The sequence below is a fragment of the Solanum verrucosum genome, unplaced genomic scaffold (genome assembly GCF_900185275.1).
Source record: "Solanum verrucosum unplaced genomic scaffold, falcon-dt-bn FXZP01000280.1, whole genome shotgun sequence".
Classification (NCBI taxonomy): Eukaryota; Viridiplantae; Streptophyta; class Magnoliopsida; order Solanales; family Solanaceae; genus Solanum; species Solanum verrucosum.
The window spans coordinates 1,828,167-1,854,534 of record NW_026019982.1 but is presented as its reverse complement, the minus strand read 5'-3'; the positions used below and the strand labels follow the sequence as shown (position 1 = coordinate 1,854,534).

Here is a 26,368-nt window from a genome sequence, read left to right as displayed (position 1 = left end):
CGCCGAGGGATTTGGATGAACCCTTGACAATAAGGTGGCTCCGCCATTGTCTGTAGATGCATTATCAGGTTACCGAGCAGTTTCAGGGGTTTCCACTAGCTCAAAAGGCCTATACTACTTGAATTACCCTTAGAATTAGACGACATTGCAGCTCTTTAAGTTGTTACATTTCATAAACTGTCCCAAACTGAAAACAACACCAACAAGATGAAGTGATGAACTTGACCTATCTACTCAATAGCTGGCCTAAAGTTAGTCATCTTATTCTGGATAGTTACTACCAAACGTCTTTTGCTTTCGGTACTGAAGCAGAGAGGCTCTGCACATGCCTTAACAACTTGAAGGTTCTCATTCCGTTTTTTTTTTTAATTTCGAGGAGGAAAGTCAAATACTTTCCCTTCTGAGAATGTTGATGAAAGACGATGCTTGAAGATAAGGAAGGAGTTGATGGGGTTCCTTCGGACATCTCCTAAATTGGAAATAATATGTGAATTATCAGTAAGTAATTTTTTCCATTACCATGAATGTTTCAGAGTTGATGAAGTACAGATTTTGTAGTTGGTGTTATTTTTGGAATATTTCAGAGTCTGATGCAATTTTTGTTATTTCTCGTCTTTAATGTAGCTTTTGGTTTTGTGATTTTTGACAATTTTTTTGTGTGTTTCCAGTTAGAAAAACATCACAATTTCAATTAAAGATAACAAGCAGAGTTTTGTAAATATTTAACAGAGACCAAGAATGCTATATTTAACAGAAATCCACTTGTTTACCAGCAGTTCAGCAGAAGAATTTTCAACTGTCATTCGAAGAAGGAGATTTTCAACTGCACAATTGTATTCAGAGGGCCTCTCACGGATTTCTAAGGACTTGATCAAGTAAGTTAAGAAGGCATCTCTTTTGGCTTTGTCTGTAACACTGTATTCTGAATAGTCGGCACCGAAATCAATTTCGTCCAACAAAATTCTAGGGTGAGAAGTCCAAATGCTTTGCCATTTTTTGGACAAAATACTAGTTTTGACTGCATATTTCCATGGAAGGCGAGAGTGAATTTCACGGATGATTTCGATTGGCAAGTTGGAAATTCTGTCCACCGAATTTTTAGGTTGTTTTGGGGGTTTTTTACGCCCGTGATACCTTCTTCTCTTCGGCATTTTCAGACGGAGGAGATTCAAATTTAATGAACCAGAAGAAGCTGCTCCACATAGTAAGCGGTGATAAAATGCTAAACTATTAGGTTTAGGAAGATGAAAAATGTTTTGGGTTACATACATGAGAATTCTCTATTAGGGTCTGTTTGGAAATCCAGTTAATTGAAGCTGCCTAGTAATTACACAAAATCCAATTATTATAGTGGTTTTCCAAACAGGCCCTTAGGGTGTGTCTCGTATGTAAATAAATAATTTTCTTACTTATTTTCTTATGATTGGTTAATAAAAAGATAATTTAGATATATTCTAGGGAAATACTATGATACCGAACCGTGAATCCCTCTATTTAACACAAATTCAAACTTCAGACCGACATGACCCTACCAACGACCCCAAGACACGACCCTAACCTTGTCCCCCACCTCGACTCGAGACACGACCCTAACCTTGTCCACCACCCCGATTTGAGACATGATCCCTGACCCTAACATTAACTTGATCCTCAACCCAAGAGACCTGACCTAAAGATTGAAATCTGACCCCTCAAGATCAGATTCAGGCTCAAGGTTAGGTCTCTGATCTCAATTCAAGATTAGAGTCGGGGTTACGACCTGAGTCGCCATCGGTCTCTAGTCAGATCCCAAGTTTGGGTTCGTGAGATTGAAAGAGTATTTTATGTACATAAGTCATTTTTTTAAAAAAAATTAGAGGAAAATAAGTTCTTTTGAAAAATAGTTTCCAAAACATTTTGACCAATCTAACACGAGAAAATAAAAACCAAGGAAAATGCAGTATCCTCAATGCTTAGCTCTTCCATTCGCGGGCACCCAGCAATGTGATCCCTAAAATCATTTTCCTCCATGCAGCATCTTCAAGTAGGGAGCATAAAAAGAACAATTTGAAATCTCACAACACCAAATCTTTAAATCAACAAATGAAGCAACTACAAAAGCAATATCGCGCAAGTCAAAACGCTCATGAGTCATTTTTAAACTAAGGGTGTGTTTGGTATGAAGGAAAATATTTTCCTAGCAAATGTTTTCTTGGAAAACAAGTAGATTTTTGACTTATTTTCTCATGTTTGGTTGATGAGTAGAAAATATGTTCAGGAAAAGATTTTTAGTGTTTGATTTATGAATAAATTTTTTTTTGAGAAATATCTTTTATTTTTACTAGAGTAGAAAATATTTTTAAAAAGAACAAACTTAATTTTTTTTGGGGGGGCAGGTAGCGGGGCTGGCGCGGGGTGGGGGGTGGGTGGGTTCGAGGGGTGAAAAAATAAAAAATTTGAAATTGAAAATATTTTTTAAAAACAAACTTAAATTTCTTTTTGAAGGGGGGGTTGGTAGGGGGGGGGCGATAAAAGAATAAAAAAAATGAAATTAGAAATATCTTTTAAAAACAACTTTTAATATTTTTTTGGGGGGTGGTAGGAGGCTGGGGGTAGGGGTGAGGGTGGGATAAAAAAAAATTGAAGTTAAAAACATTTTTTAAAAATAAGCTTTAAATTTTTTTGGAAGAGAGTTTTGGAAAATGTTTTCCTTAAATTTTGAATGGAAGTTATTTTCCTTAAATTTGAGAAAAATGAGTTGAATGGAAAACATTTTCCAAAACATTTACCCCAACCAAACATGAGAAAATTGGAAAACATATGTTTTCCTTCATACCAAACACACCCTAAGATGTGGCTTTTTTAACCTTATTGTTCAAGGCAAAATCAATTCATTTTTCGACCATGGATTCAGCAAAAGAATCATCAATTGTTACGCGAAGAACGAGTGTGTCAACTTCAAAAATCATATTCAGGGGATTTGGCGGATAATTTCGATAGGCAAATTGGAAATTCTATCTTGTCCTTCCCCTGCTATCATTCCAAGTTCATCAATTTCTGGAATGATGAGAAATGACTTACTGAAGGTGAAGGAACAAAATATTGGGGGTAGGAGGAGGAGGCAATTAACTTGCAATGTAACTTATAGAGCTTGTTTTCCGTAGAAAAGTCACATTTCTTCATTTTAAAGTAACTAGTTTTCCGCTTTCCAAAACATTTTGACCAATCTAACAGGAGAAAATTGTAAAATGTTTTCCTTCCTAGTGAAGACATTGACTCTCTCCGTTCTGATTTAGTTATCACTATTTTAGGTTTCATCCCCCTTAAAAAATAGGTATGTTTACCATTGTATCTTATTTACTGTTCACTTGAAATCAAATTTTAAATAAATGAACATGAATTAATTTATACTGATTAACTAATTTGACCAATGAACATGAATTATTTACTTGGTTTTTCTATGTTGATCATATGTATACTTTCAAGGCTAATAATTTTCATAGGGTAAAATAAAAAGTAATTTCATTTATGCATTGATTTTGTAAAATGACAGATATTAAGAAACATCTATTTTTAATAAGGACGACAAGTAAATAGGAATTGAGAGAGTAACTTTTTTTCAAGTAAGGCCATCAAAAGGTATCTAATATCCAACTTATAAGTAAATATGCAACCGTTTATCTTGGTAACCAAAAGTATTCAATTGAAACTTGAGGAACTACTTTTAACCAAAATGACTTCTATGAAAGCATTCTACGTGGCATGATAAGGCAAGTTAAATTTAACGGATTAAGGATAATTTTTTTCTTCCCCGATCCGTTTTGCTCCATTTTTTTTATTTACTTCTTTATATGTTGAACCCTCTCCACGAAAATCCTGGCTCCGCCACTGCTCACAAGCTAGCAAAGACCAACATGTTTGCACTACAGTCAAATACGTAATCATTACTCATATCCTAAAGTTTTATTCTAGACAATCCATCATCAGCCCAAGTCGTTTCGAAAGTGAAGAAATAAAAATTTATGAAACCTACCATTATAGCTGTCTTTTTTGCACGGGAATAAATTAAATGCAATTGAAATAAAGTTCTGCACATAGGATCCTTTCAATGTTGCTGGTTCTGATTGCATCTCTTCGAGCAAGGCAGAAGTGAATTCAACGGATAATGTCGATAGGGTAAATTGGACATTCGATCAACACAATCAATAATATATATGCCTCCTCCTCCTCTTCTTCCTACTCCTCCTCCTCCTCCTCATGTGGTCTATGCCATTTCAATTTTTGGAGTTCTCCTCCTTTGGCTGCTTTTTCTTTTTCTTGGCATATTTGGAATTGGAACAATGACAAATGATTCGGCAGAGGTGAAAACAATAGGTAGCTTCAATCAGTATTTTGAGACTACTTGGTTTTATTTGTTGGAAAAGAAGAACCAGCATTGAAAGGATCCTATGTGGGGACGCGAAACTTTTAATGTATACCTTGGCTAAAGATACTATATTCGAATGAACATGTAAATTCTGAACTGTATCTGCCCTTAATAAGCGTAGTAATATTGATACTAACAGAGTTCTCAAGAGAGCATGCACATCCACAGAAGAGTTAGAGAGGCACTTCTCAAAAAAAAAAAAAACAGAACAAATTACACATATCCTTACATATTAACTTTTCTTCTAAATGACTTCAACAAAAGCATTCTTTAAAAAAAGTGGTACAACACCATAGTGACTGACCAAGTCATAGAACAATTGTTCGGCAATAACAATTGCCAATCTCTAAGCTTCAACCTCCGATAATATGGAGTTCAAAAAAAGTTCTTAATTCTAAGAAAGCATACTCTTTGATCAGATTTTGGATTGTGTATTACTTCTGCTAAGAGCACCTTAACATCATTCCTCTCTACTAAAACTGCATTTGCAATATAATAAATATGAAGTTCGTCAAGTACAATCACAGAGACAGTTATAAAAAACATAGGAAAAACACTTCCAACCTAATGATAGAATGTGCATAAAATGACAAGACAAAAATTAACCACAATGATAGAATTTAGAACTGTGAAAAAGCTAATTGGAGTTGTAGATTACCTCAAAGAACTTTGTGGTGGAACCCAAAGTCAATGACAAAGTCTTCAAATCTGGAAGAATCCAAGTGAAGTAATCTATAACCTCTTGAAAAGTACCATGACGTGAAATAATTTCTAACTCCAGATTCTTGATATCATTTACTGGTAATATATATGTTACCTCAACAGGAATGAGGACAACCTGACAACCATCAAAAGCAACTCAGAATGATTAGTAACCAAACAATCGTATAGTCAAAAGCAACTCGTTCTGGTGTCCCATTTGGAAAACATTTAGTTGATGTTGACAAAAAGACTATATGACGTTGAAGATAAAAAAGAGTACTCGGAAGATTGTGACTGGAAACAAATTTCACCAGAAAAAGAATGGCAGAAGTTAAGAGAGTGAAAACCATTATATCCCTTGAGATGCTACTCCAACAAGTTGTTTAACTTCAAATTCTCTATTTCAAGTTGAAACCGAAATGATCGACAAAATTGTAAACAAACATTAATTTGCAATACATTAACATTTGTAAATAGTGTATGTCAAGATGCCTATCAAGTCACAATTACAAATAACAATAACAGAAAAGCAGCTTACATAAGTCTTGGAAACCAAATACTAGAAACAAAGTCACTCTGATCAATTTGGTCCTGAAAACGTTGCTTACATATGTTATGTCACTTTTCCCTTTACCAACAAAGGTAGAAGAGAGGTTAGATAATTTGAGACGTGATTTTCTATGGTCGGGGAATAAAGAAGGGAAGAAAATACACTTTGTTAAATGGCAGACAGCCTTAGAAGACAGGAGGTCTTGGTATAAAAAAATTGAGGGTCCAGAACAAAAGTCTACTTTCTAAATGGCTTTGGAGATTTGTGGTTGAAGATCAAGCATTATGGAAAAGAGTAATTCTCAACTAGTGTGGGCAGAATGAGGAGTGGGTGTCTAATGTAATAGATAGCATGTATGGGGTATCAGTTTGGAGATCAATCAGAAATTTACGGTCTAGTCTGAAGGAGAATTTGGTGTTCAAAGTGGGAGAGGGTAACAACATATTTTTTTGGAAGGACAAGTGGATTGGACAAGAGTGTCTAAACTCGGTCTTCCCAGATCTCTTTACATTTTGTACCAATCATGATGCTGAAATTGTTAAGATTTGGTCCCCTCAGGAATGGAACCTTACCTTCACCTTCAGGAGAAATCTAAATGATTAGGACGTGGATAGAATTGCTGAACTTCTACTCAGATTGGGTGAATTCACAGGCCTTACTACAGAAGCAAATGGTACAAGATGGAAACACGACTCTGATGACAAGTTATCTGTGAGTAGACTATATAAGAGAGAGATTATCACTCACTCAGGGGGAATTCTTGGTCCATGGAAACAAATATGGAAGGGAAACACCCCAACCAAGGTAAAATGTTTCACCTGGTTGGTCTCCAGAAGGGAATATTGAGCTCACACAGGAAAAACTCAAGAAAAGAGGCTTCCAGATGTTTTTTTGTCATGAGAAGGAAGAAACTAACAACCACTTATTCAGGTGTGGCACTTGGTTCTGAGCATTTCTCAAGAGCCCTAGGTGATGCCAAAACACACTGCTGATCTTTTGAGTTGTTGGATGAGGAGGGGGGAGGGAGCAAGACCCAAAAAAGATGGTGGTCTATAGTACCTATTTGTGTCTGGTGGGGTATTTGGAGAGAAAGAAACCTCAGGTGTCTTGAGAATATTACTAACACTACTCAGAAAGTTAAAGAAAATTGCATTCACATGTTTTTTTTGTGTAAAGATGGTATAGAAGAAGGAGAACAGTTGGTAGATTTCCAAGGATCTATGTAATTATGGATATAGCTTGTAACTTTTTGGAGGTAGCTAGCACATACAACTTCACCTTTATCAAAAAAAAAAAAGTTGGCAAAGGCAAAGTAAGCTAATATGCAACTCTATGTTCCTATTATACTTTTCAAATCAAAGCGTTCGTCACATTTCTTCCAATTAACCTATTTTGGATGTGTTACCAATAATATAATTTGCAAGCACTTTCTTCGTGTTTGTCTCAATATATCCTCTAGTATGGATTTAGAAGTTGGAGATGTGCATTAAGAAAAAGTTCTATCATGCAATAAAGGAACATTAAAGATGATTGACATAGAAGTATTCAATGAGATTTACATGGTTAACCTATACAAACACGCAAATCAAATTCAAATGCTTGGGATGAGCAAAAGACTCAAATATTTCTTAACCAAATGTACAAGCAAGCATTATGGCTTTCATACCTATTTTTATTTATGAATCCAGGCCTCTTCCGGCCATTCAAACAAAACAAACCTTATGGCTTTCTGGTGATAGATAAAATTGAACAAATTCCAACTCATGAGAAGCTTTTATTCTAGGAAAAGACTTAGGCCACCATATTATAGTAACAAAAACAAAAAAAAACCATCAAACAATAGGTTTTTTCCTATAAGGCCATCCAAAGATAGCTTATAAGTAAAAGGAAAAGTAAGCTAATATGCAACCATTTCTTCCTATTACCTTTATCAACTTCAATGGTTTCATAATTTTCATCCAACTGACCTATGTTGATGTGTGATCAATAATTTCATTTGCAGTTAAGTTCTAGTGCAGTCAATATATGATCCTCTGGCAAGGGTTCGAGAGTTGGGCATCAAGAAAATGCAGTATGACATGCAATTAAGAAACTTCGTAAGCATATGGAGGACTGGAGAGTCCCAAAAAAAGGGAAAAAAGGGTTACCTCTTCAATATCACAGATCAAACTTAAACGCTTGGAGAGAGCACACGACTCCAAAATATCTCTAAACCAACTGTACCAGTAATCACAAAGCTTAAAGGGATCTAAATATAACAGAAAGAATTCCAATTCCTGTAAATCTTATATGCCCTTAAAATATGTGAGGCCACCCTTATACTCCGACGATTTTAACTTAGGTGAATCTATTCTTACCTCTCATCGCACAATGCTATCCTTCAGCACCAAGGTAACCAAATTTGGTTGAGAAATATGAAGTTTTTACAACCTACTGCAATCATCTATGATGAGTTCCTCAAGTAGAGGTAATTTATCTATGAAATTCATCCATGTCATTGATATATCTTTGTCATCCATATCGAACAATGTCGAATCTTTGTCATTAATATTACACAATGTCAAACTCCGCACTGTTGGCTTGGAAGTAATCTCAACTTCACATAAGTTACTGTAACTATCTATCACAAGTTTCTCAAGTAGAGGAAATTTATTTATAAAATGCATCAACGTCTCTTGGTCATAAGCTTTTCGCAATGTCAACTCTCTTACAATTGTCGTGGAAGTAATCTCTACTTCACACAAGTTCATGCTGAGTGAAATAAATTCAAGTGAATGAAGATTAGTAGACTCTATACATATTTTACCATCAGAACAAAGAAGTTGCACTCCGAAAAAGTCCATATTAGGATTTGAAACTACAATAGTACACAACTTTTCAGTCTCCTGAATGTGTAACTGTTCAATTTGAGGGCATCCAGCAATGACATTCTTGAAATCATGATCCTCAATACAAACAACAAGTGAAAGAGTAACTTAAGACCATGAAGCTTAAACGAACAATTCGTAATCTCACAATTCGATATAATTAAATACACTAATGCATCAGCGCAAAATGCAACACCCGCAGATAGTAATGATCACGATAAATCGTTTTTAAACTGAGACATAACCTTTTAATGTTATTTTCCAAGGCAAAAGAAATCCACTTGTTTACCAGCAGTTCAACAGAAGAATTTTCAACCGTCATTCGAAGAAAGAGTTTGTCGACATCACAATTGTATTCAGAGGGCCTCTCACGGCTTTCTAAGGACTTGATCAAGTAAGTTAAGAAGGCATCTCTTTTGGGTTTATCTGTAACAGTGTATCGTGAATAGTCGGCACCAAAATCAATTTCATCCAACAAAATTCTAAGGTGAGAAGCCCAAATGCTTTGCCATTTTTTGGACAAAATACTAGTTTTGACTGCATCGATTCGTGGAAGGCATGAGTGAATTTGATGGATGATTTCGATTGGCAAATTGGAAATTTTGTCCATCGAATTTTTTTGTTGTTTTCTACGTCCGTTATACCTTCTTCTCTTCGGCATTTTCAGACGGAGGTAAGCAATGGTAAAATGATAAAACTATTAGGTTTAGGAAGATGAAAAAATGTTTATATTCTCTATTTACATAAGGGTGTGGTTGATAGAGTTTTTGGCTAAAATCATCCCTAAAGTATGACTCAAATCTAAAGTAAATCCTTGAGTTATATAAGTGAACTAAAATCATCCTTGCACTATCCAAATAGTTGCAAGATTCATCTTCTGTCTATATTTTTAAGAAACTCACGCCGCCAACAAAAAAATATGTCAACTTGAATGAATATATATGTACACATGGTTAAGCTAATCAAGTTGGGTGATTTTTCTATTTTTTATAAATTGAGGGTTTAAATCATATTCAGACAAAATATACTCTGTAAAAAGTATAGCCAAATACAACTCCAACTTCAAAAATTTCAAACAAAGTAATAATTTTTTTATTTTAAAGTAACTAGTTTTCAGCTTTCCAAAACATTTTGACCAATCTAACATGAGAAAATTGAAGAATGTTTTCCTTCCTAGCAAAGACATTTAACTTCTTTTCTTGTAAGGCCATCAAAATGTATCTTATGGAGTATCTAACTTGTAAGTAAATATGCAACCGTTTAGCTTGGTAACCAAAAGTATTCAATTGAAACTTGAGGAACTACTTTAAACCATCAACAAAAAAGGATCATTTTTCTCATTTTCTACCAAATATACACAAACAGTAACTTCATCAGTTTTTCTCAATAGAGGATCATGCAATAAAACTAGTTGCACAAAAAGAAACAGAACTTTCCGTCACATTAACTTTTCATCCAAATGGCTTGTACAAAAGCATTCTTTCATGGAACAATTGTTTGGCGATGACAGTTGCACAACTTCTCCAATCTCTTTGTTGATAATATGGAGTTCAAAATAACTTCTTATTTCTAAGAATGGATACTCTCTTATCAGGTTTTGGATTGTGCTCTACTTCTGCTGAGAACAAAGTATCCTTTGTACGAATTAAAAACGTATACTTCAGCTATGAGCTCACCATCCTCAGAGGGTAAAAGAAATCGTTCATAAGAAATATCACTTGAGAGGGTTTTGGCTCATCTTTGTATGGGACGGCTGACCTAGGGTTTTAAGCCAGCAGCTGCGCAGCTCTCATGGCTGCTACGACCACTGGACGGCCTCCTTTCGAGGCTGTCCAGCCCGCCCCACCACCCAAAACCACCACATACGCCACTCTTTTCAATTCCAATACTATAAATCCTAAACAATCTGCCCTAATTAACTCAAAAACAATCGCAAAACCAATCGAAATAATTCATAGAGAACCTACTATCACGTTTTCAATGGAGGAAAGGCAAGACTTTATGATTGAAGAGGGATTGCATCAAGCAGTGGTGTTTAAATTATCCCATGGTGCGCCAGATTTGAAGGTATTAAGGTCAATTTTACCGAAACATCTTGGTACCAAGGGCAACTGTTTAATTGGCTTACTTGCTCCAAGACAAATTTTGTTGAGATTTGATCAATATGAAGATTATGTACTAGCATTATCTCGCTCAGTTAATTATCTTCTCTACAATGGAGAGGAGCACCAATGTAGGGTTTTTCCATGGTCCATTGGATATAATCCTAAGGAGGAAACGACGTTAGCTGTGGTTTGGATTTCTTTACCAAACTTATCTCCAGATTTGTTTGCAAAGAAGTTTTTGTTGTCTATAGCATCGGCAGTTGGGAAACCAATAGCTATAGATAAAGCTACTCAAATCAAGTCAAGACCTAGCACAGCTAGGGTCAAGGTTATACTTGATCTAATGGAAAAGCTTCCAAATCGTATAAGGTTGCAGTTTGTGGATGGAAAATCTGGTAAGTTGATCGAGGTTTTTCAGGAGATTGTATATGATAATCTACCTTTGTATTGCAATTATTGTAAGCACCAAGGTCATGATGAAGATAGTTGTCGTTTGATCTAAAAAAGAAATCAAAATAACAAACAAATTGATGATACCATTGAAGTTGCTACAAAAGGTACTATTGCTAGTGAAAAGTATCAAGGTGATGCGAGAGAAATACTAAATGAAAAAAGAAAGGTTGTAGATATCAATCAAAGTAAAGCTACTTTGTTAGATCGGCAGTTGGTTGATGTCCCTTCTGAGCAAAATCGTGCACACTCAATGGATGTTGTTACAAGTAATATTGGTGTTCAAACAACGACTGAAAACAAAAGGGGAACGCCAAGAGTTGGGGTTGATGCGCCGCGAGTTGGTTCAGGCAAAAAAATAATGGATTCAGGACACAAACTAATGGATACATCTGATGTTGAAGATGCTGAAAATTCTGGGCAGCATGTTTTGCAAGTTGAAACCAAGAATGCAACTAAAAATTGGACACTGGTTGCACACAAAAATTCAACTAGTAATCGGAGCCTCCCCGACTAGTCAAAATAATTCTCCATGTAGTGAAAAGGGTGCGACTGGAAATTTTTATGATAGTGAGAAGAGGCAAGATATTAGTAATGCCTCAAGAGACCTATTATGTTCGAATAGCTTTGATGCTTTATCGAAGACTACTGGACAACAAGTAAAGTTAACAGAGAATGACAACGATTTGATCAAAGAAAAGCAGGTCTCACCACCTACTTTGAATAGCAAATTAAGTCCAGAAGCTCCCGTATTTGTGTCTAAATGTGTGATTGCAAAGAAAAATGAGTCAAGGGTCTTAGTGTCAAATACAATTGATTTGGGCGAGGATTTTCTTGATGAAAATGAGAAAGACAATATGCTTGATTTTGGCGAGGATTCTCTTGATGAAGATGAGGAAGATATGCTGGACATGTGCTTTGATAGAGTGGCTAGGAAAGGAGATGTATCACCTAGGCAACAAAGAAGTAGAAGCAACAAAAGCAAAAAGAAGACACATGGAAGGCAACATAGTTGGGACGGTAAAATGACTGAGGAGTTTGTTCCAAGGCACCTACCGATGCGACAGGCAAAGCAGAACCATTTGACAGTATCAATAGGTTCAACAAGGTCCAATAAATCCATAAAGAAAGTATGAATTATCAAGTATTGTTGGATAGGTTTGAAGAAGAAGACAGGAGAAAATACTTCAAGTTACTTTTGATGGGCAATCAATCTTTTTTAATTCATGCGTTTGCAATAGAAAGTTTGAGGCTGATAACTCAACTTTCTTCTTGATTGGCATATTTTTACATTATTTAAGCATCCTCATTTGTAATATCATCATGGAGTGTATTACAAACTCTATGGTGATCAGAAAATACTTAGTTCTCTCTAGCTCTTATTTTTTTCATGCTTGTTAGGTAGTAGACACTTCATTAGGATTAGTAAGGTAAGGCCTAGCCCCCCTTGCTTGCACTTATCCCTATTGATATTTTTTATGTTTAATAAAAGGCCACTAGACACTATCTAGTGGTAAATTTGCGGAAAAAAAAAAAAAAAAAAAAGCTCACCATCCTCTGTATGAAACTGCATTTGCAATAACAGAATATGATGTTTGTCAAGCACAATCACATAAACAGAGAAATAAAAACACACGAAAAGTACTTCCAACCTAACAAGACTAAAACAGTCGAATCCCTGAATCCTCACTCATATCCTAAAGTTTTATCCTTAGCCAATCTATAATCTCTCCTTAGTGAGTCATCCAGTGCAATTCATTTTGAAAGTTTAATGTGCATAAAATGACCAAACAAATATAACCACAATGATACAAATTTGAGTTGTGAAAAAGCCAATTGGAGTTGTAGATTACCTTAATGAATTCTATGGTGGAACCCAAAGTCAATGACAAAGTCTCCAAATCTGGAAGAATCCAAAGGAAGTCTTCTAAAAACTCTTTAGTACTAGAATGACGTGACAAAATTTCTAACTCTGGATGCTTGATATTATTTACTGGCAATATATCAGTTCCCACATCATGAAATATGATAACCTGACAACCATCAAAAGCAACTCAGAATGATTGGCAACCAAACAATTGTATGGTCGAAAGCAACTCGTTCTGGTGTCCCATTTGGACACATTTAGTTTATGTTGCCACAATACTATATGACGTTGAAGTTGAAAAAGAGTACTTGAAAGATCGTAATTGGATATGAATTTCACTAGAAAATAAATGCCAGAAGTTTAAAGAGACAAAATCGTTATTGCCCTTGAGATGCTCCACAAACAAGTTGTTCAACTTTCAAATTCTCTATTTCAAGTTGAAGTCGAATAATCAACAAAATTGTAAACAAACATTAATTTGCAATATATTAACATTTGTAAATAGTGTATGAGCCTATCAAGTCACAGTTACAAATAACAATAACCAAAAAGCAGCTTATATATGTCTTGGAAACCAAATAGTTGAAACAAATAAAAATTAGCAAAAGAAAAGTAATCTAGTATGCAACGCTATGTTCCTATTTTACACTTCTCAAATCAAAGCTTTCGCCATATTTCATCCAATCAACCTATTTTGATGTGCTACCAATGATAAAATTTGCAGGCACTTTCTTCGTGTTTGACTCGATATATACTCTAGTAATGATTAGGAAGTTGGAGATGTGCATCAAGACAAAGTTTTGTCATGCAATAAAGGAACATTAAAGATGATTGGCACATATGTATTCTATGAGCTTTAAGTGGTTAACATGTACAAACACGCAAATCAAATTCAAATGCTTGGGATGAGCAAACGACTCCAACATTTCTTACCCAAACGTACAAGCAAGTGTTATGGCTTCCGTATCTATTTTATTTATGAATCTAGGCCTCTTCAGGCCTTTTAACCCAAAAAAAGCTATCAAACTGTAGATTTTTTCTAATAAGGCCATCCAAAGGTTAGCTTATAAGTAAGCTAATATGCAACACTTTCTTCCTATTACCCTTATCAACTTCAAAGGTTTCATAATTTTCATCCAGCAAAACTACGTTGATATGTAAGCAATAATTTCATTTGCAAGGGTTCGAGAGTTGGGCGTGGGCATCAAGAAAATGCAGTATGGCATACAATTAAAGAACATCGTAATCATATGAAGGAAAGTAAAAGGGTTACCTCTTCAGTATCGCAAATCAAACTCAAATGCTTGGAACGAGCACACGACTCCAAAATACCTCTAAACCAATTGTACCAGTCATCACTATAGGATCTAAATATAACTGAACAAATTCCAATTTTTTCAAATCTTTTATGCCCTCAAATATTGTGCGGTCACCCATAAACTCCAACGATTTTAACTTGGTTGAATCTATTCGTACCTCGTCTTCTACCCTGCAATCCTTCAGCATCAAGCTAGCCAATTTCGGTTGAGTTTCTCAAGTAGAGGTAATTTGTCTATAAAATTCATCCATGTCGTATCTTCTTCATAGATATTACACGATATCAAATTCCGTATTGTTGGCTTGGTATTAATCTCAGCTTCACTTAAGATATTGCAATCATCTATCTTGAGTTTCTCAAGTAGAGGGAATTTGTTTGTAAAATGTATCAGTATCTTTCGGTCATAAGCTCTTCGCAATGTCAACTCTTTTACAGTTGTCGTGGAAGTAATCTCTACTTCACACAAGTCCTCAATGAATGAAATCAATTCAATTGAATCAAGATTTGCAGACTCTATACGCATTTTAGCATCAGAATAAGGAAGATGCATTGCAAAAAATTTCAGTCTAGGATTTGAAACTACAATAGTATGCAAATTTTGAGTATCCAGAATACGTAACTTTTCAATTCGAGGACAACCAACAACCAGATCCTTGAAATCAACATCCTCAATGCAAATATTGAATAGAGAGAGAAACTTAAGAAGAGGAAGCTGAAATGAACAATTCGTTATTGACAATCCGATATAGTTAAATCAACTAATGAAGTAGCGCAAAATGCAATACCATGCAGGTAGTAATGATCACGATAAATCGTCATTAAACCAAGAGATAACGTTTAACCTTTTTTTCGAAGGCAAAACAAATCCACTTCTTTACCAGCTTTTTAGTAGGAGAGTCTTCAAGTGTCATTCGAAGAAAGAGTTCGTCAACATCACAATCGTATTCAGAGGGCCTCTCATGGCTTTCTAAAAAAATATTCAAGTAAGTCAAGAAGGCAACTCTTTTGGGTTTGTCTGTAACACTGTATTTTGTATAGTCTGCCCCAAAATCCATTTCGTCCAAAATAGTTCTAGGATGAGAAGCCCAAATGCTTCGCCATATTTTGGACAAAATACTAGTTTTGGCTGCATCTTTCAATGGAAGGCAAAAGTGAATGTCACGGATGATTTCGACTGGCAAATTGGAAATTTTGTCTCTATCTCCCTGAAACCTTCATTGCTTCCACATTTCGAGACGGATGTGAAACAGATTAGAGGTAAAATACTACACTTCTAGGTTTAGGAAGATGAAAAGTGTTCTTGGCTACTGATTACAGTGAGAAAATAGGAAACTAATGAGTTCATTTTGTTACAGAGAGATATATTTTGAGTATCAAAGAAGAAGGATTAAAATGCAAAACAGAAAATAGAAAGGGACTAAATAGCAAAGTAATGATAACTATTTCTATACAACTCAATTACATTCTCTATTTACATTAAGGTTGTGTTTGATCTAATGATTGGTGAGTAAGAAGAAACTATTGGCTCGAGATTATTTAGATATAATATGGGGAAATAATAAAAAGTGAATTTATTTACCCTATGAGACGTACAATACAACTCCCACAATGGAAGGTGTGTCGCACTTGAACCAATCAATGTCATTTCACTGCTACATCAAATGTCATGTCTGATTTCGAATAAAATTATACATGTCATTCAATAGTTTCTTCTTCAATGAAGAGCATTATGAAACCATGTACTACCATTTCCATCATATTAGTACCAAATCTATATATTTCACCAAAAAAATCAAAAGATGAAAGTTTTATTTTTAAGTTAAATAAGATGAAAGTGCCAAGTTTAATTTTAAAAACACACGGCACAATCATAGAAATGCACACACAAAAAGATTTAAACAAAATAAGATGAAAAAATTATTTTTAAGAATGAATAACTAAAGCTTGCAAAGAAAATGTAACCAAAAAAAAAAGATGGAGGGTGTTTTTGTAAACAAGCAAATATGACAAACAATGGTGTTGTTTCAATAACACTAGAAAAAAATCTAATGTGATTAGCATGTATCTAGTATATGAGATACGCGAGATACATGTATCTGGTGTGATGGATCCCAGATACGCTAGATAAGAGAGTGGCGAGCGAGACGGGAGGGAGGCGAGGGCTCTAGATTTGTCTATGTATCCTATATACATGTGAATCCATTTGAATAGAGTGTATCTAGAACCAAGGGAAGACCTACCCTTGGTCTAGGGGTGTCGAACGACACCCCTTCGTCGGAAAATTATGTTGTATATAAAGGTCATGTTTTAATTTAATAAATATAAATACATAAATTGGCACCTCTTGAAACAAGTTGAAGGTTTAGTCTATTTGTTAAGGGGTTGCGAAAACTCCATGAGGTCATGTATTACTAACCTTATTATATTTTATTTTTTTACTTTAACCATTGGCACCCCCCTTAATGAAAATCATGCGTTCGCCACTGTTTAGAATAAATTAACCTAATTTTGAGTCCATGTATCTGAGATACATATATCAAACATACCAAAATCTGATAAGATTCGTAATATTACAACATAACATGCATTTAAGTAATTAGCTCATACACTAGTGAGATTACTATAAGTTACCCTTAAATAAATAGTTTTGGCCCATGAGCTGATCCCAGCCCGATCCCAATCAAGCCTCAAGGGTCAAGGTCTTATATGGGTCGAGCTTGTAAGCCTTAGTTTCTCTATATTTTCTATCGTCAGATAAAAAAAAAATTCCCTTTTTTTTCAGAAAGATAAAAAAATAACACTACTACTACCAACTACCAAGTTAAAAAACAGCACTATCAAAGTTGAGCACTTGTTATGCAAAGGCATAATACATAAATGTGTCATTTAACTTGGCTTCATTTTACGTTTATGTCTTCCAACTTTGGATATGCACAAGTAGACACTTAAATTTGTATAAAATTGAACAAGTAAACACATGAGTCCTACATGACACAATACACGTAGGACACCATGTAGGACAAAAAATGACATATAGGATGCCATGTAGGACATGTGTGTCTATTTGTTCAATTTTATACAAGTTTAAGTGTCTACTTGTACACATCCAAAGTTTAAGGGCATAAATATGATTTGATGCCAAGTTAAAGGGCATATTTATGTATTATGCCTTTTAATATACAAATTATTTTATATGGCACGAGTTTATTCAAAATTTTGTTTATTTGTGAAGTATGTATATATGAAATTAAAAAAAGTAATGTATTCTATCATGTCAAAATTTGTTTTATTCTCAAATGTATCTGATTTTTGAAGATAAATATCTTAAGTTGAGTGATTTTATTGAAACAAAATAAAATTTAATGACTTCACAAGATAAATTCACATAGTTTAATGACCTTTTAAGATACTAACTCTAAAATAAGTTCATTCTAATAAACACTTCTCAAAACATTTAAACTTATCAAACATGAGAAAATAAATAATATATTTTCTAAAAAATATTTTTCGATTAGTGGATGGATCCAAACATTTGAATCCTTTGTATTGTTGGAGAGATACACCAAGAAATAAGCAAGGTTTAGATTGTGTAATAGACTTGTGAGCAAAAAAATGTGCAACATAAGGATAACATAAACACTCAAAAACCTTAATCAAATTATAATCAGATGATTTACAATATAACTTTTCATAAGGTGAGGTAAAATTAATCATAGGAAGACGAGTAATATTAATTAAGTGAACTCCAAAGATAGAAACGTCTGCCTAAAATGAATAAGGTATCGAAGCTTGAAAGCGAAGACATCATATCATATTATTAACATAATACCTCAACTATACTTGGATGAGAAATACAATACAAATATCATGATCCAAAGGCGGTATACAATGCAAGAGACATGACAATTTGCATCCAATGTGTTGGCCTACGTGTATTATGTCACATATGACTCATGTGTCTACTTGTTCAACTTTATACAAGTTTAAGTGTCTACTTTATTTATGTGTGCGCAACTTCGAGGGAAATTTTCACAGCTTTACGTTAGTCACTTGTTACGACCTGATTTCGAAAACTAAGTTTCAAAACCTTTTCATAACTTAGCCTGCTTATTAATTTTAGAAAAAATAATAATTTAGGAGTCGCCACTTAATTTTAGGAAAATTAAGAAAACCATTTAAAAAAGAAGTTTGAAAGAAAACCTTTTACTCCAAGCTCGAAATTACGCAAACTTGGAAGCGTTGGAAAGAGGACTCAAAGACCTTTAATTTGATAGGTCATGAGCCACCCAATTCTTTATGAGCTAAGAGATATGATCCTTTGAAGTTGGCCCAAAACTTAAAACTGACTGATGACTTGTACTAATCTCTCTTTAGCTCTTTTCGAAAACCGAGGTGTTACAATATCTCCTCCTTGGGAATATTCGTCATCGAATGAGATCAAACTAAGCACATCAAGCAATCATGTGTTGATGATTCTACCATGGAGGCAGAATATGTAGCTGCCTCTAAGACAGCTAAAGAGGATGTTTGGCTCGGAAATTATCTGAAAGAGAAAACAAAGTACATATTTTATTCAAAATCTCAATTAATTTTCATTTGGCTCGGAAAATTTCTGAAAGAGAAAACAAAGCACATATTGTATTCAAAATCTCAATTAATTTTCATGTTTCATTAATTATTATGTTAAATCAACTTATAAATTATAAGTTGATTTAATTGATTTCCTTTTAGCTAAAGACTAAAGTCATTTTCTTGATGAATAATTAACATTTTCCGTTGGTCAAATAGTGTATTTATAATAAGAAATTTACTAAATATATACAAATATTAAATTTAGAACCAATTACTAAACTTAAAGTCATCATTTTAAAATTTAGAAAAATCAATAAAAAGATTCGATCAATATAATGTCTCCATAATCGTCATGTATGTTTACTTTCATTTATAGAGGGTTGACTTGACTAGAATATGTCTACACCAAATAAAAAGTTGGTCCTAAAGCTTTGTTGTATTTTTATATGCATCCGCTTTGTATTGAGTTGAGTTGAGGTGAGTATTCTTTCAGCCTTATCAGTTCAGTTATTTATTTATTCAATTTTATTTACATACTTACACATTCAATGTACTGATATGTTTAAAATAGGATCTAAAATCAACGTGATATTTTCTTTATTGAAAAAACACAATCAACATTTTTAAATATCCATGAAATATAACAAAGAAAAATGACTTTCTAATATAATTATCATCAATAGAATGAATTTTCGATTACGAAATAAAGAAAAATATTATAAACATATTTGTGTTATAGTGAATGTTTATTATGTGGAACATTAAAGAATGTTTCTTTCTTTTTTATCAATTTTTAATATAGTTTTCCACATTACATGTTTAACACCACAAGATTAAAAGATTTTTGGTATAAATATATACTGCCTTCATTGGTTCGTAACGGTAATGGGAGATAAACTTTGTACTCTCGTCAGTCTTGTACACCCATGCAGGCTTCTGTTCTTATTTTTTTTTTTTAAATTAGATTATGAATTCATAAGTGATGAAGGTTTTGCAACTTACCGCAATCATCTATGATGAGTTTTTCAAGTAGAGGGAATTTGTCTATAAAATTCATCAATGTCTCTTGGCCATAAGTTTTTCGCAATGTCAACTCTCTTACGGTTGTCGTGGAAGTAGTCTCTACTTCACAAAAGTCCATGTTGAATGAAATAAATTCAAGTGATTCAAGATTTGCAGACTCTATACGTATTTTACCATCAAAACAATCAAGATTCACTCCAAAAAAATTCAGTTCATGATTTGAAACTACAATATTGTGCAACTTTTGAATTTGAGGACAACCAGCAATCAGATCCTTGAAATCATCATCTTCAATGTGAACAACGAATAGAAAGAGAAACTTAAGAGCAGGAAGCTCAAATGAACAATTAGTTATCTCACAATCCGATATAGTCAAATAAACTAATGTGGTAGCGCAAAATGCAATACCATGCAGGTAGTAATGATTATGATAAATCGTCTTTAAACCAAGGCAAAAGAAACCCATTTGGTTACCAGCTTTTTTGTTGGAGAATCTTTAACTGTCATTCGAAGAAAGAGTTCGTCAACATCACAATTGTATTCAGAGGGCCTCTCACGGATTTCTAACAACTTCATCAAGTAAGTCAAGAAGGCAAGTCTTTTGGGTTTGTCTGTAAAACTGTATTCTGTATAGTCTGCCTATTTCTGTACAACTCAATTACATTAAGGTTGTGTTTGATAGGAAGGTAAGACGATTATTGAAATTATTATTTGCTTGGTCTTCTTGTCATTAACAAAAAAAATCAAATTCAATTAACTAAATGAAACAATTATTGTTCATTATGCTAAAAAAAGATGTCCAACGATATTTGTCCACTTTATGAAATTCATGAATAATTTTACACTTGGTTCTAATTTACCCTTATCATTAATTGTAGTCATTTCCCTATTACATTTTTCAAGACATTATATTTATTATATCCAAAGGATGATATAGTAAAATTACCCTTCCATTTATATTTTCTTAAGGGGTGTACCAAGTCAATAGTGGATAACTATTGTTGGACAAAGGGAGTATTTTCAATCATACCAATGGTTGTAACACCTCCAAATAGGCAAATATTTTTGGTAGTAAATTAGGGACATAGAAAAACTTTCTTCCAAGATAATTAAGTATGTCAGCTCAACGAGTACAAAACCTTTAATGTTTGAAATAGTTGGAGGATTTGAAAGACCTAAAGAAGATTGAGAGGAGATGATTTGAGTTGAAGTAGAAGTTTGAGCAAAAGTAGTTTGGAAAAAACAGTAGCCAAGAATAACAAAAAGCCTGTGTAACTAAGACGCAAAGTTGCGACCTCTACCTTCACACTTTATGATCAAATTTTAAATTTTGATTCCATATAACAATCAGAGTATTTCTCGCAAAAATTAGTAACTATAACTAACAAGTGACTAATTAAAACTTTCAAATTTTGAATTTGATTCGAGTAAACTTACACCGTAGAACAAAGGAGCTTTTTCTTCTAACTTTGTTAAATCTACCGCAACAAATACGGTTTGTGGGCTTCCCCAACGGCCCAACTTTAACGGCCCATCTAAACAGATAGAGGAGTAGAATAATTATTTATTCAATTTTAATTTTTTTTAAAATACAACATTTTGTTTGAATGGTTGTGACATATTAATTCATAATATATTATTATTGTATGTTCTGTATTCTATTGTTTAAATAACTATAATAGTTGGATAGATTGAATCGTTCTGAATCATTACATAATATCACATATTTATAATTTGAAAGATAAACCAATAAGAAACCTAGGGTATGGGGTACAATTACTATGAAAAGGTAAGGTAAATGATAAGATAGGGTTATTAAATAATAAGTAAAGATAAAATGTGAATAAAATATTAAGGTTACAACACGATCATATCAAATCGGGCGTTGCATAAAATTGATATTTTTCGTTCTTACCTAACAATGGATTTAGACGATACAATAAAAATTAAGTAACTATCAAAACAAGCATTGATTGTACTTAAAAAAAATAATACAATACAATAGGTAATAACCATCCAAACAAAGAGTTATGTATCCATTTACTTATATAGTAGATTTTAGTTTATAAGGATAAAGTTTTTTGCTCACAATCTAAGATGGAATTTGGACAAGCTATTGACCGGTATGATTGTAGCACAAGCCTGACACAATTTATCTTGATTATGAAAACGATATTGTTTAAATTTCTTATGCTGCTGATTTTTGTATGTATTAAACGTGATCAAGTAGAGATAGAAGTTTTAAACTTACTAACAAAATATATTCTATAAACTGTTAAATGTACATATATTATCAAACCTGATATAACTATTATGATTCGTATATACTAATTATCGTTTTGATTTATTAAAATGTGAAATTTGCTATAAGAAAAGGAGGAAGATTTGGTATAACCGAATCGAAAATTATAAAAAGAATTAAAAAAAGGTTCTACCGAGAATTGAACTCGGGCTATTGGATTCAGAGTCCAATGTCCTAACCGCTAGACCATAGAACCTCTGTGTTATAATTTCTCTGTCATTATATTTATATATTAAAAATACGTACCCCGAAGTTTTCAAACTTCGGTATCGGTCCCCAAGTTCTCAGAATTAACAAAATTACCCCAATTGAGCACCAAATTGGATATATACTGATTAATCCAATGCTACTCATGCTCTTCATTTTGTCAATTGTAAAGAGTTAGGCATGTCTTTGAGGATTTTAAACACAAAAGTTTGTTAATCGAAACCGATCGATGCCTCCGTGAGCAGGTTGAGGAGAGCGCTAGCAGCCTTAAAGGACTGAAACCAAGTATGTGGAAAACGTAGCTTGGGGTGAAAGGCCAATCAAGCTTGGATATAGCTGGTTTTAACGAAATTTATTTCAGTAGAGCTTATGATTTCTTATTATTTATCTATGTTTTGGTGGATATACTTACTTGGTACATGCGTTGATGGGAGCAGGGGCGGACCCACCTCCACGCCGGAAAATTATTATATTGTATCTAGAGGTCAAATTTTGGTTTAATAAATATATATATAAGTATTGACACCTCTTAATATAAGTAAAAGGTTTAGTCTAGTGGGTAAGGGATTGCAAAAATTTTCATATTATAATTACTTTTTTTTACTATAACCATTGACACCATTTATGAGCTCATATTATAATTACTTTTTTTTACTATAATTATTGACACTCTTTTATAAAAATTCTGGATTCGGAGATAGCAAATATCATGTAGATAGAATTTCTGTCAGTGCAGAACCTGTTATTTTGTAACCACTTTTCTGTTCTTTTGCTGGCCTTCTGTGATAATGATGCAATTTTACTCTGTATATAAAGATTCTGACATAGTACAACGTGGTTGTCAGGTATCCAATTCTAGTGTTGTGTTGTTACTCCTTGTATTTACATTGTAACCTTAGATATATAGGTCGAGAATTATAAAGTTAGTACGTAGGTAATCGAGTGTTATGACTTATTGCAAAAGGCAAGGGCTAACCCCATCTCCTCTCCTTCTTATTTGTAGTATATAATATTCAGTAATCACTTAATTTTTTAATTAATTCAATGTGTTTTACCACATATATGTTGTTTTATTTGCTTTGTATTTTGATATTTTCTCGTCAGATTTCTCTTACAACCCTACTTTGAATAACTTTTCTTTTGAGCCGAACGTCTATCAAAAACAACTTCTCATCAAACATAGACACAAAAGGTCTTTGTATACCTTATCCTCTGCATACCCCACACGTGTGATTATACTAAATATATTGTTGTTATTAGTGTTGTTTCTTTTTGTATTTTTTCGATTGAGTCTCAAAACTTCAAATCCTGAATTCCCTAGAATGTTCGGAATATCTTTCATAAGGTCTGAAGATTGCAAGGTTCTGTGTGAGTGTTTGTCCTTCCGTACAAATCTAGATATCTCACATGATCCAATGGTTCTTACACGTTAGACATTTTGAATGCTATGTATGTGAACTCTAGAGGAGCTCTATTGGCCATTTCATTTCGTACCATACTTTATTTGTGAATCAATACCGAATACGTTGTTGTTGTGGATACATTTCATTATCAATGCTAGATGTTGTTTTTTATTTGCTATGAGGCTAGATATGATCTGTTTTCTGCTAGATATGATCTGTTTTCTGCAACATAATAGCTAGGCCAAATCTCCAAATAAAATGCACAACTTGTATATTAAATACAACAGTAAATTCAGGTTATGATTTAAAGTTTTGGTCCCTTCAAAAATTGTCAATCAAATCCTTGGTCCTGCTGTCATGAATGCTATAATATTATAATATAGTTCTATAATTTTGTTGACTCACACCTTAATTTTGTCAATCAACACAATATTTACTCTTTGTAAAATAACAAGTCCAATTGATCCATAAATTGAGTAAATGATTAGTACGAACTCAAAGGAAGTTCCTTGGTGTACACCTCGTTGGTAGCTCAATAAGAAATAACTAATTTATGTATTAATTTTTGTATCTTATATGATGTTTGATAGGTAGATATGAAATATGTTATTCATGTATAAAACTAATATATCGTTTGATTGATAATTTAAAAGTCCTCATAACTAATACATGTATAGGTTATAAGGGAATCTATATATGTATTATTGTGAAATAGCTTTGAACGAAAAAAAATAAAAAAAATAACTAATACATGAATGATTAGTCCCTGCACAGCTATTACTTACATAAAATAATATATAAATTCACTCTAACTAATTGCAAAATTACTAATACTTACGTAACTTTAACCGGTTACCAAATGAAACCTAATTATTGAAAAACTTTTCTCTGTCTTCTTTTATACTTTTTGTTAGTGATTGAGCATTTTAATATTATTTTTCTTATTAAATTTGCTCATTATTTTGGTGTCTTAATATTGCCTAATTGCTCATGAATTGGGTCATTGACTTAGTGGTCATAAAATGCTGGCAGAAACGTTCCAGTGAACATTGGAATTGGGCAACATGTTCATTTGTCGTTGGAGGCATTTGTTACACTCTCTTTATTTTCATTCTTTATTCCTCCATTATACCTTTAACCTATGTAACTTTTAAGATCATTATTTTCACTATTTACTATCCTATTATCGTCCTATTCATTGCTAGGAAGAATTCTTCTAGTATAAATAGTGGTGGTCTTCATTTGGTTTGGAACACACAACACACAAGAAAATATAGAGTGCATAAAAGTTAGTCAAAAAAGAGAGTTCTTATTAGTTGAAGGGAGGTGTTCTTTTTGTGGAGCTTTGGACTCAACTCTTGTCTAGAGTTGTTGAGTTATATATTGTGATTAGGTTGTTGTATCCTGGAGGGGACAAGTCAAGAAGGACTACTGCTGGACCAGTGAAAACATTTGCTGCAGTGGGCTTGAATCTCCTTAAAGAGAGCGAGATATCCGCGCCTCAGCCTGAAGAGATTTATTTCTTCATTTTTATTTTCAATTTATTTCTGTTATTTTGTAATTTTTCACCAACACTTTTCATGAGATTTATATATTTGATGATAGCTGTAAATTCATTTCCTTTGAATCATTTATTGAATCGTGACTTCTCTTGGTACGCTTTCATATAATTTTCTACGTTAATAAATACCATGTGGGGATTTCTTCTGTTCATCATAAATATCCATCATCTCTGTAACAAAAAAAAATCGAAAGCAGACCAAAAATTGAAGTTTATGGATTAAAAATTCTAATTAAGTTATTGACTTCTAACATAATAATTTATGTATATCAAAAAAATTCTCAAAACGTATATGTATGTACTAAAATTATTGTGTTCAGTCTAATTCGAGCCTTAATCTCTAGCTCCGTCCATAACTAGTTATAAAGTCAAATTTGGATCTCCATCACCCTATCCTATCATGCTTCCCGATGTTCCATCGTATCGTTTTCAAAACTTTTGAGTTTTGTTTTTATCTATTGGAAATAACATCTTTTTATCTTCAATTGTTGCCACCTTTTTCCTTCATTAATTAAAGGTTGAATATATGTAGTACTTTTCATAGCATTTCTAAACCTTTATATATATATAAAACAAAAAAAATTATTGATGATGCTATTTAATTAGACCATATGTTCTTAGTCATATTTCTTTTTAAGAGTAAACGGAAAAAGAATTATAATTTTTTCGCAAATTTTATACTCCTTAACTATCTTTTATTTTACTTTATCTATTTAAACTGTGATCTTTTTGTGAATTTTTTATTTTAACTATCACTCTCTTTTGTATTAAAATACATTTCGATGGTGAGTTGACATTGTTGTCGATTGGGAACAAATATTTGGCTAACTCAATATAGATGTGTGTTTTAATAAAAAGAAAATGTTAGTTTAGATAGATAAATTTAACATTTGATAATTGAGGTATGCCTATAGCAAAAAAAACAATAATTTAACGTGTTTTTGAACGTTAATTCTATTTTCTTTGACATCCTTTAGCAATAACAAATTCTACTGTCTATACGTTAACTTGGTTCAAGTTTTTACACAATTCTTCC

The 26,368-nt window shown here is 33.2% G+C and overlaps 1 non-coding gene and 2 pseudogenes across 1 annotated transcript; all 3 read right to left on the bottom strand.

Annotated features, from left to right (window-relative positions):
- Positions 1-722: 722 nt before the first annotated feature.
- LOC125817690 (uncharacterized) lies at positions 723-9,185 on the bottom strand (annotated as a pseudogene).
- A 777-nt stretch (positions 9,186-9,962) lies between these two features.
- LOC125817689 (F-box/LRR-repeat protein At3g03360-like) lies at positions 9,963-20,325 on the bottom strand (annotated as a pseudogene).
- A 1,960-nt stretch (positions 20,326-22,285) lies between these two features.
- On the bottom strand, positions 22,286-22,357 carry TRNAQ-CUG (transfer RNA glutamine (anticodon CUG)). The gene has a single exon. It is a non-coding gene; the product is annotated as a tRNA-Gln (tRNA).
- Between the last annotated feature and the right edge of the window lie 4,011 nt (positions 22,358-26,368).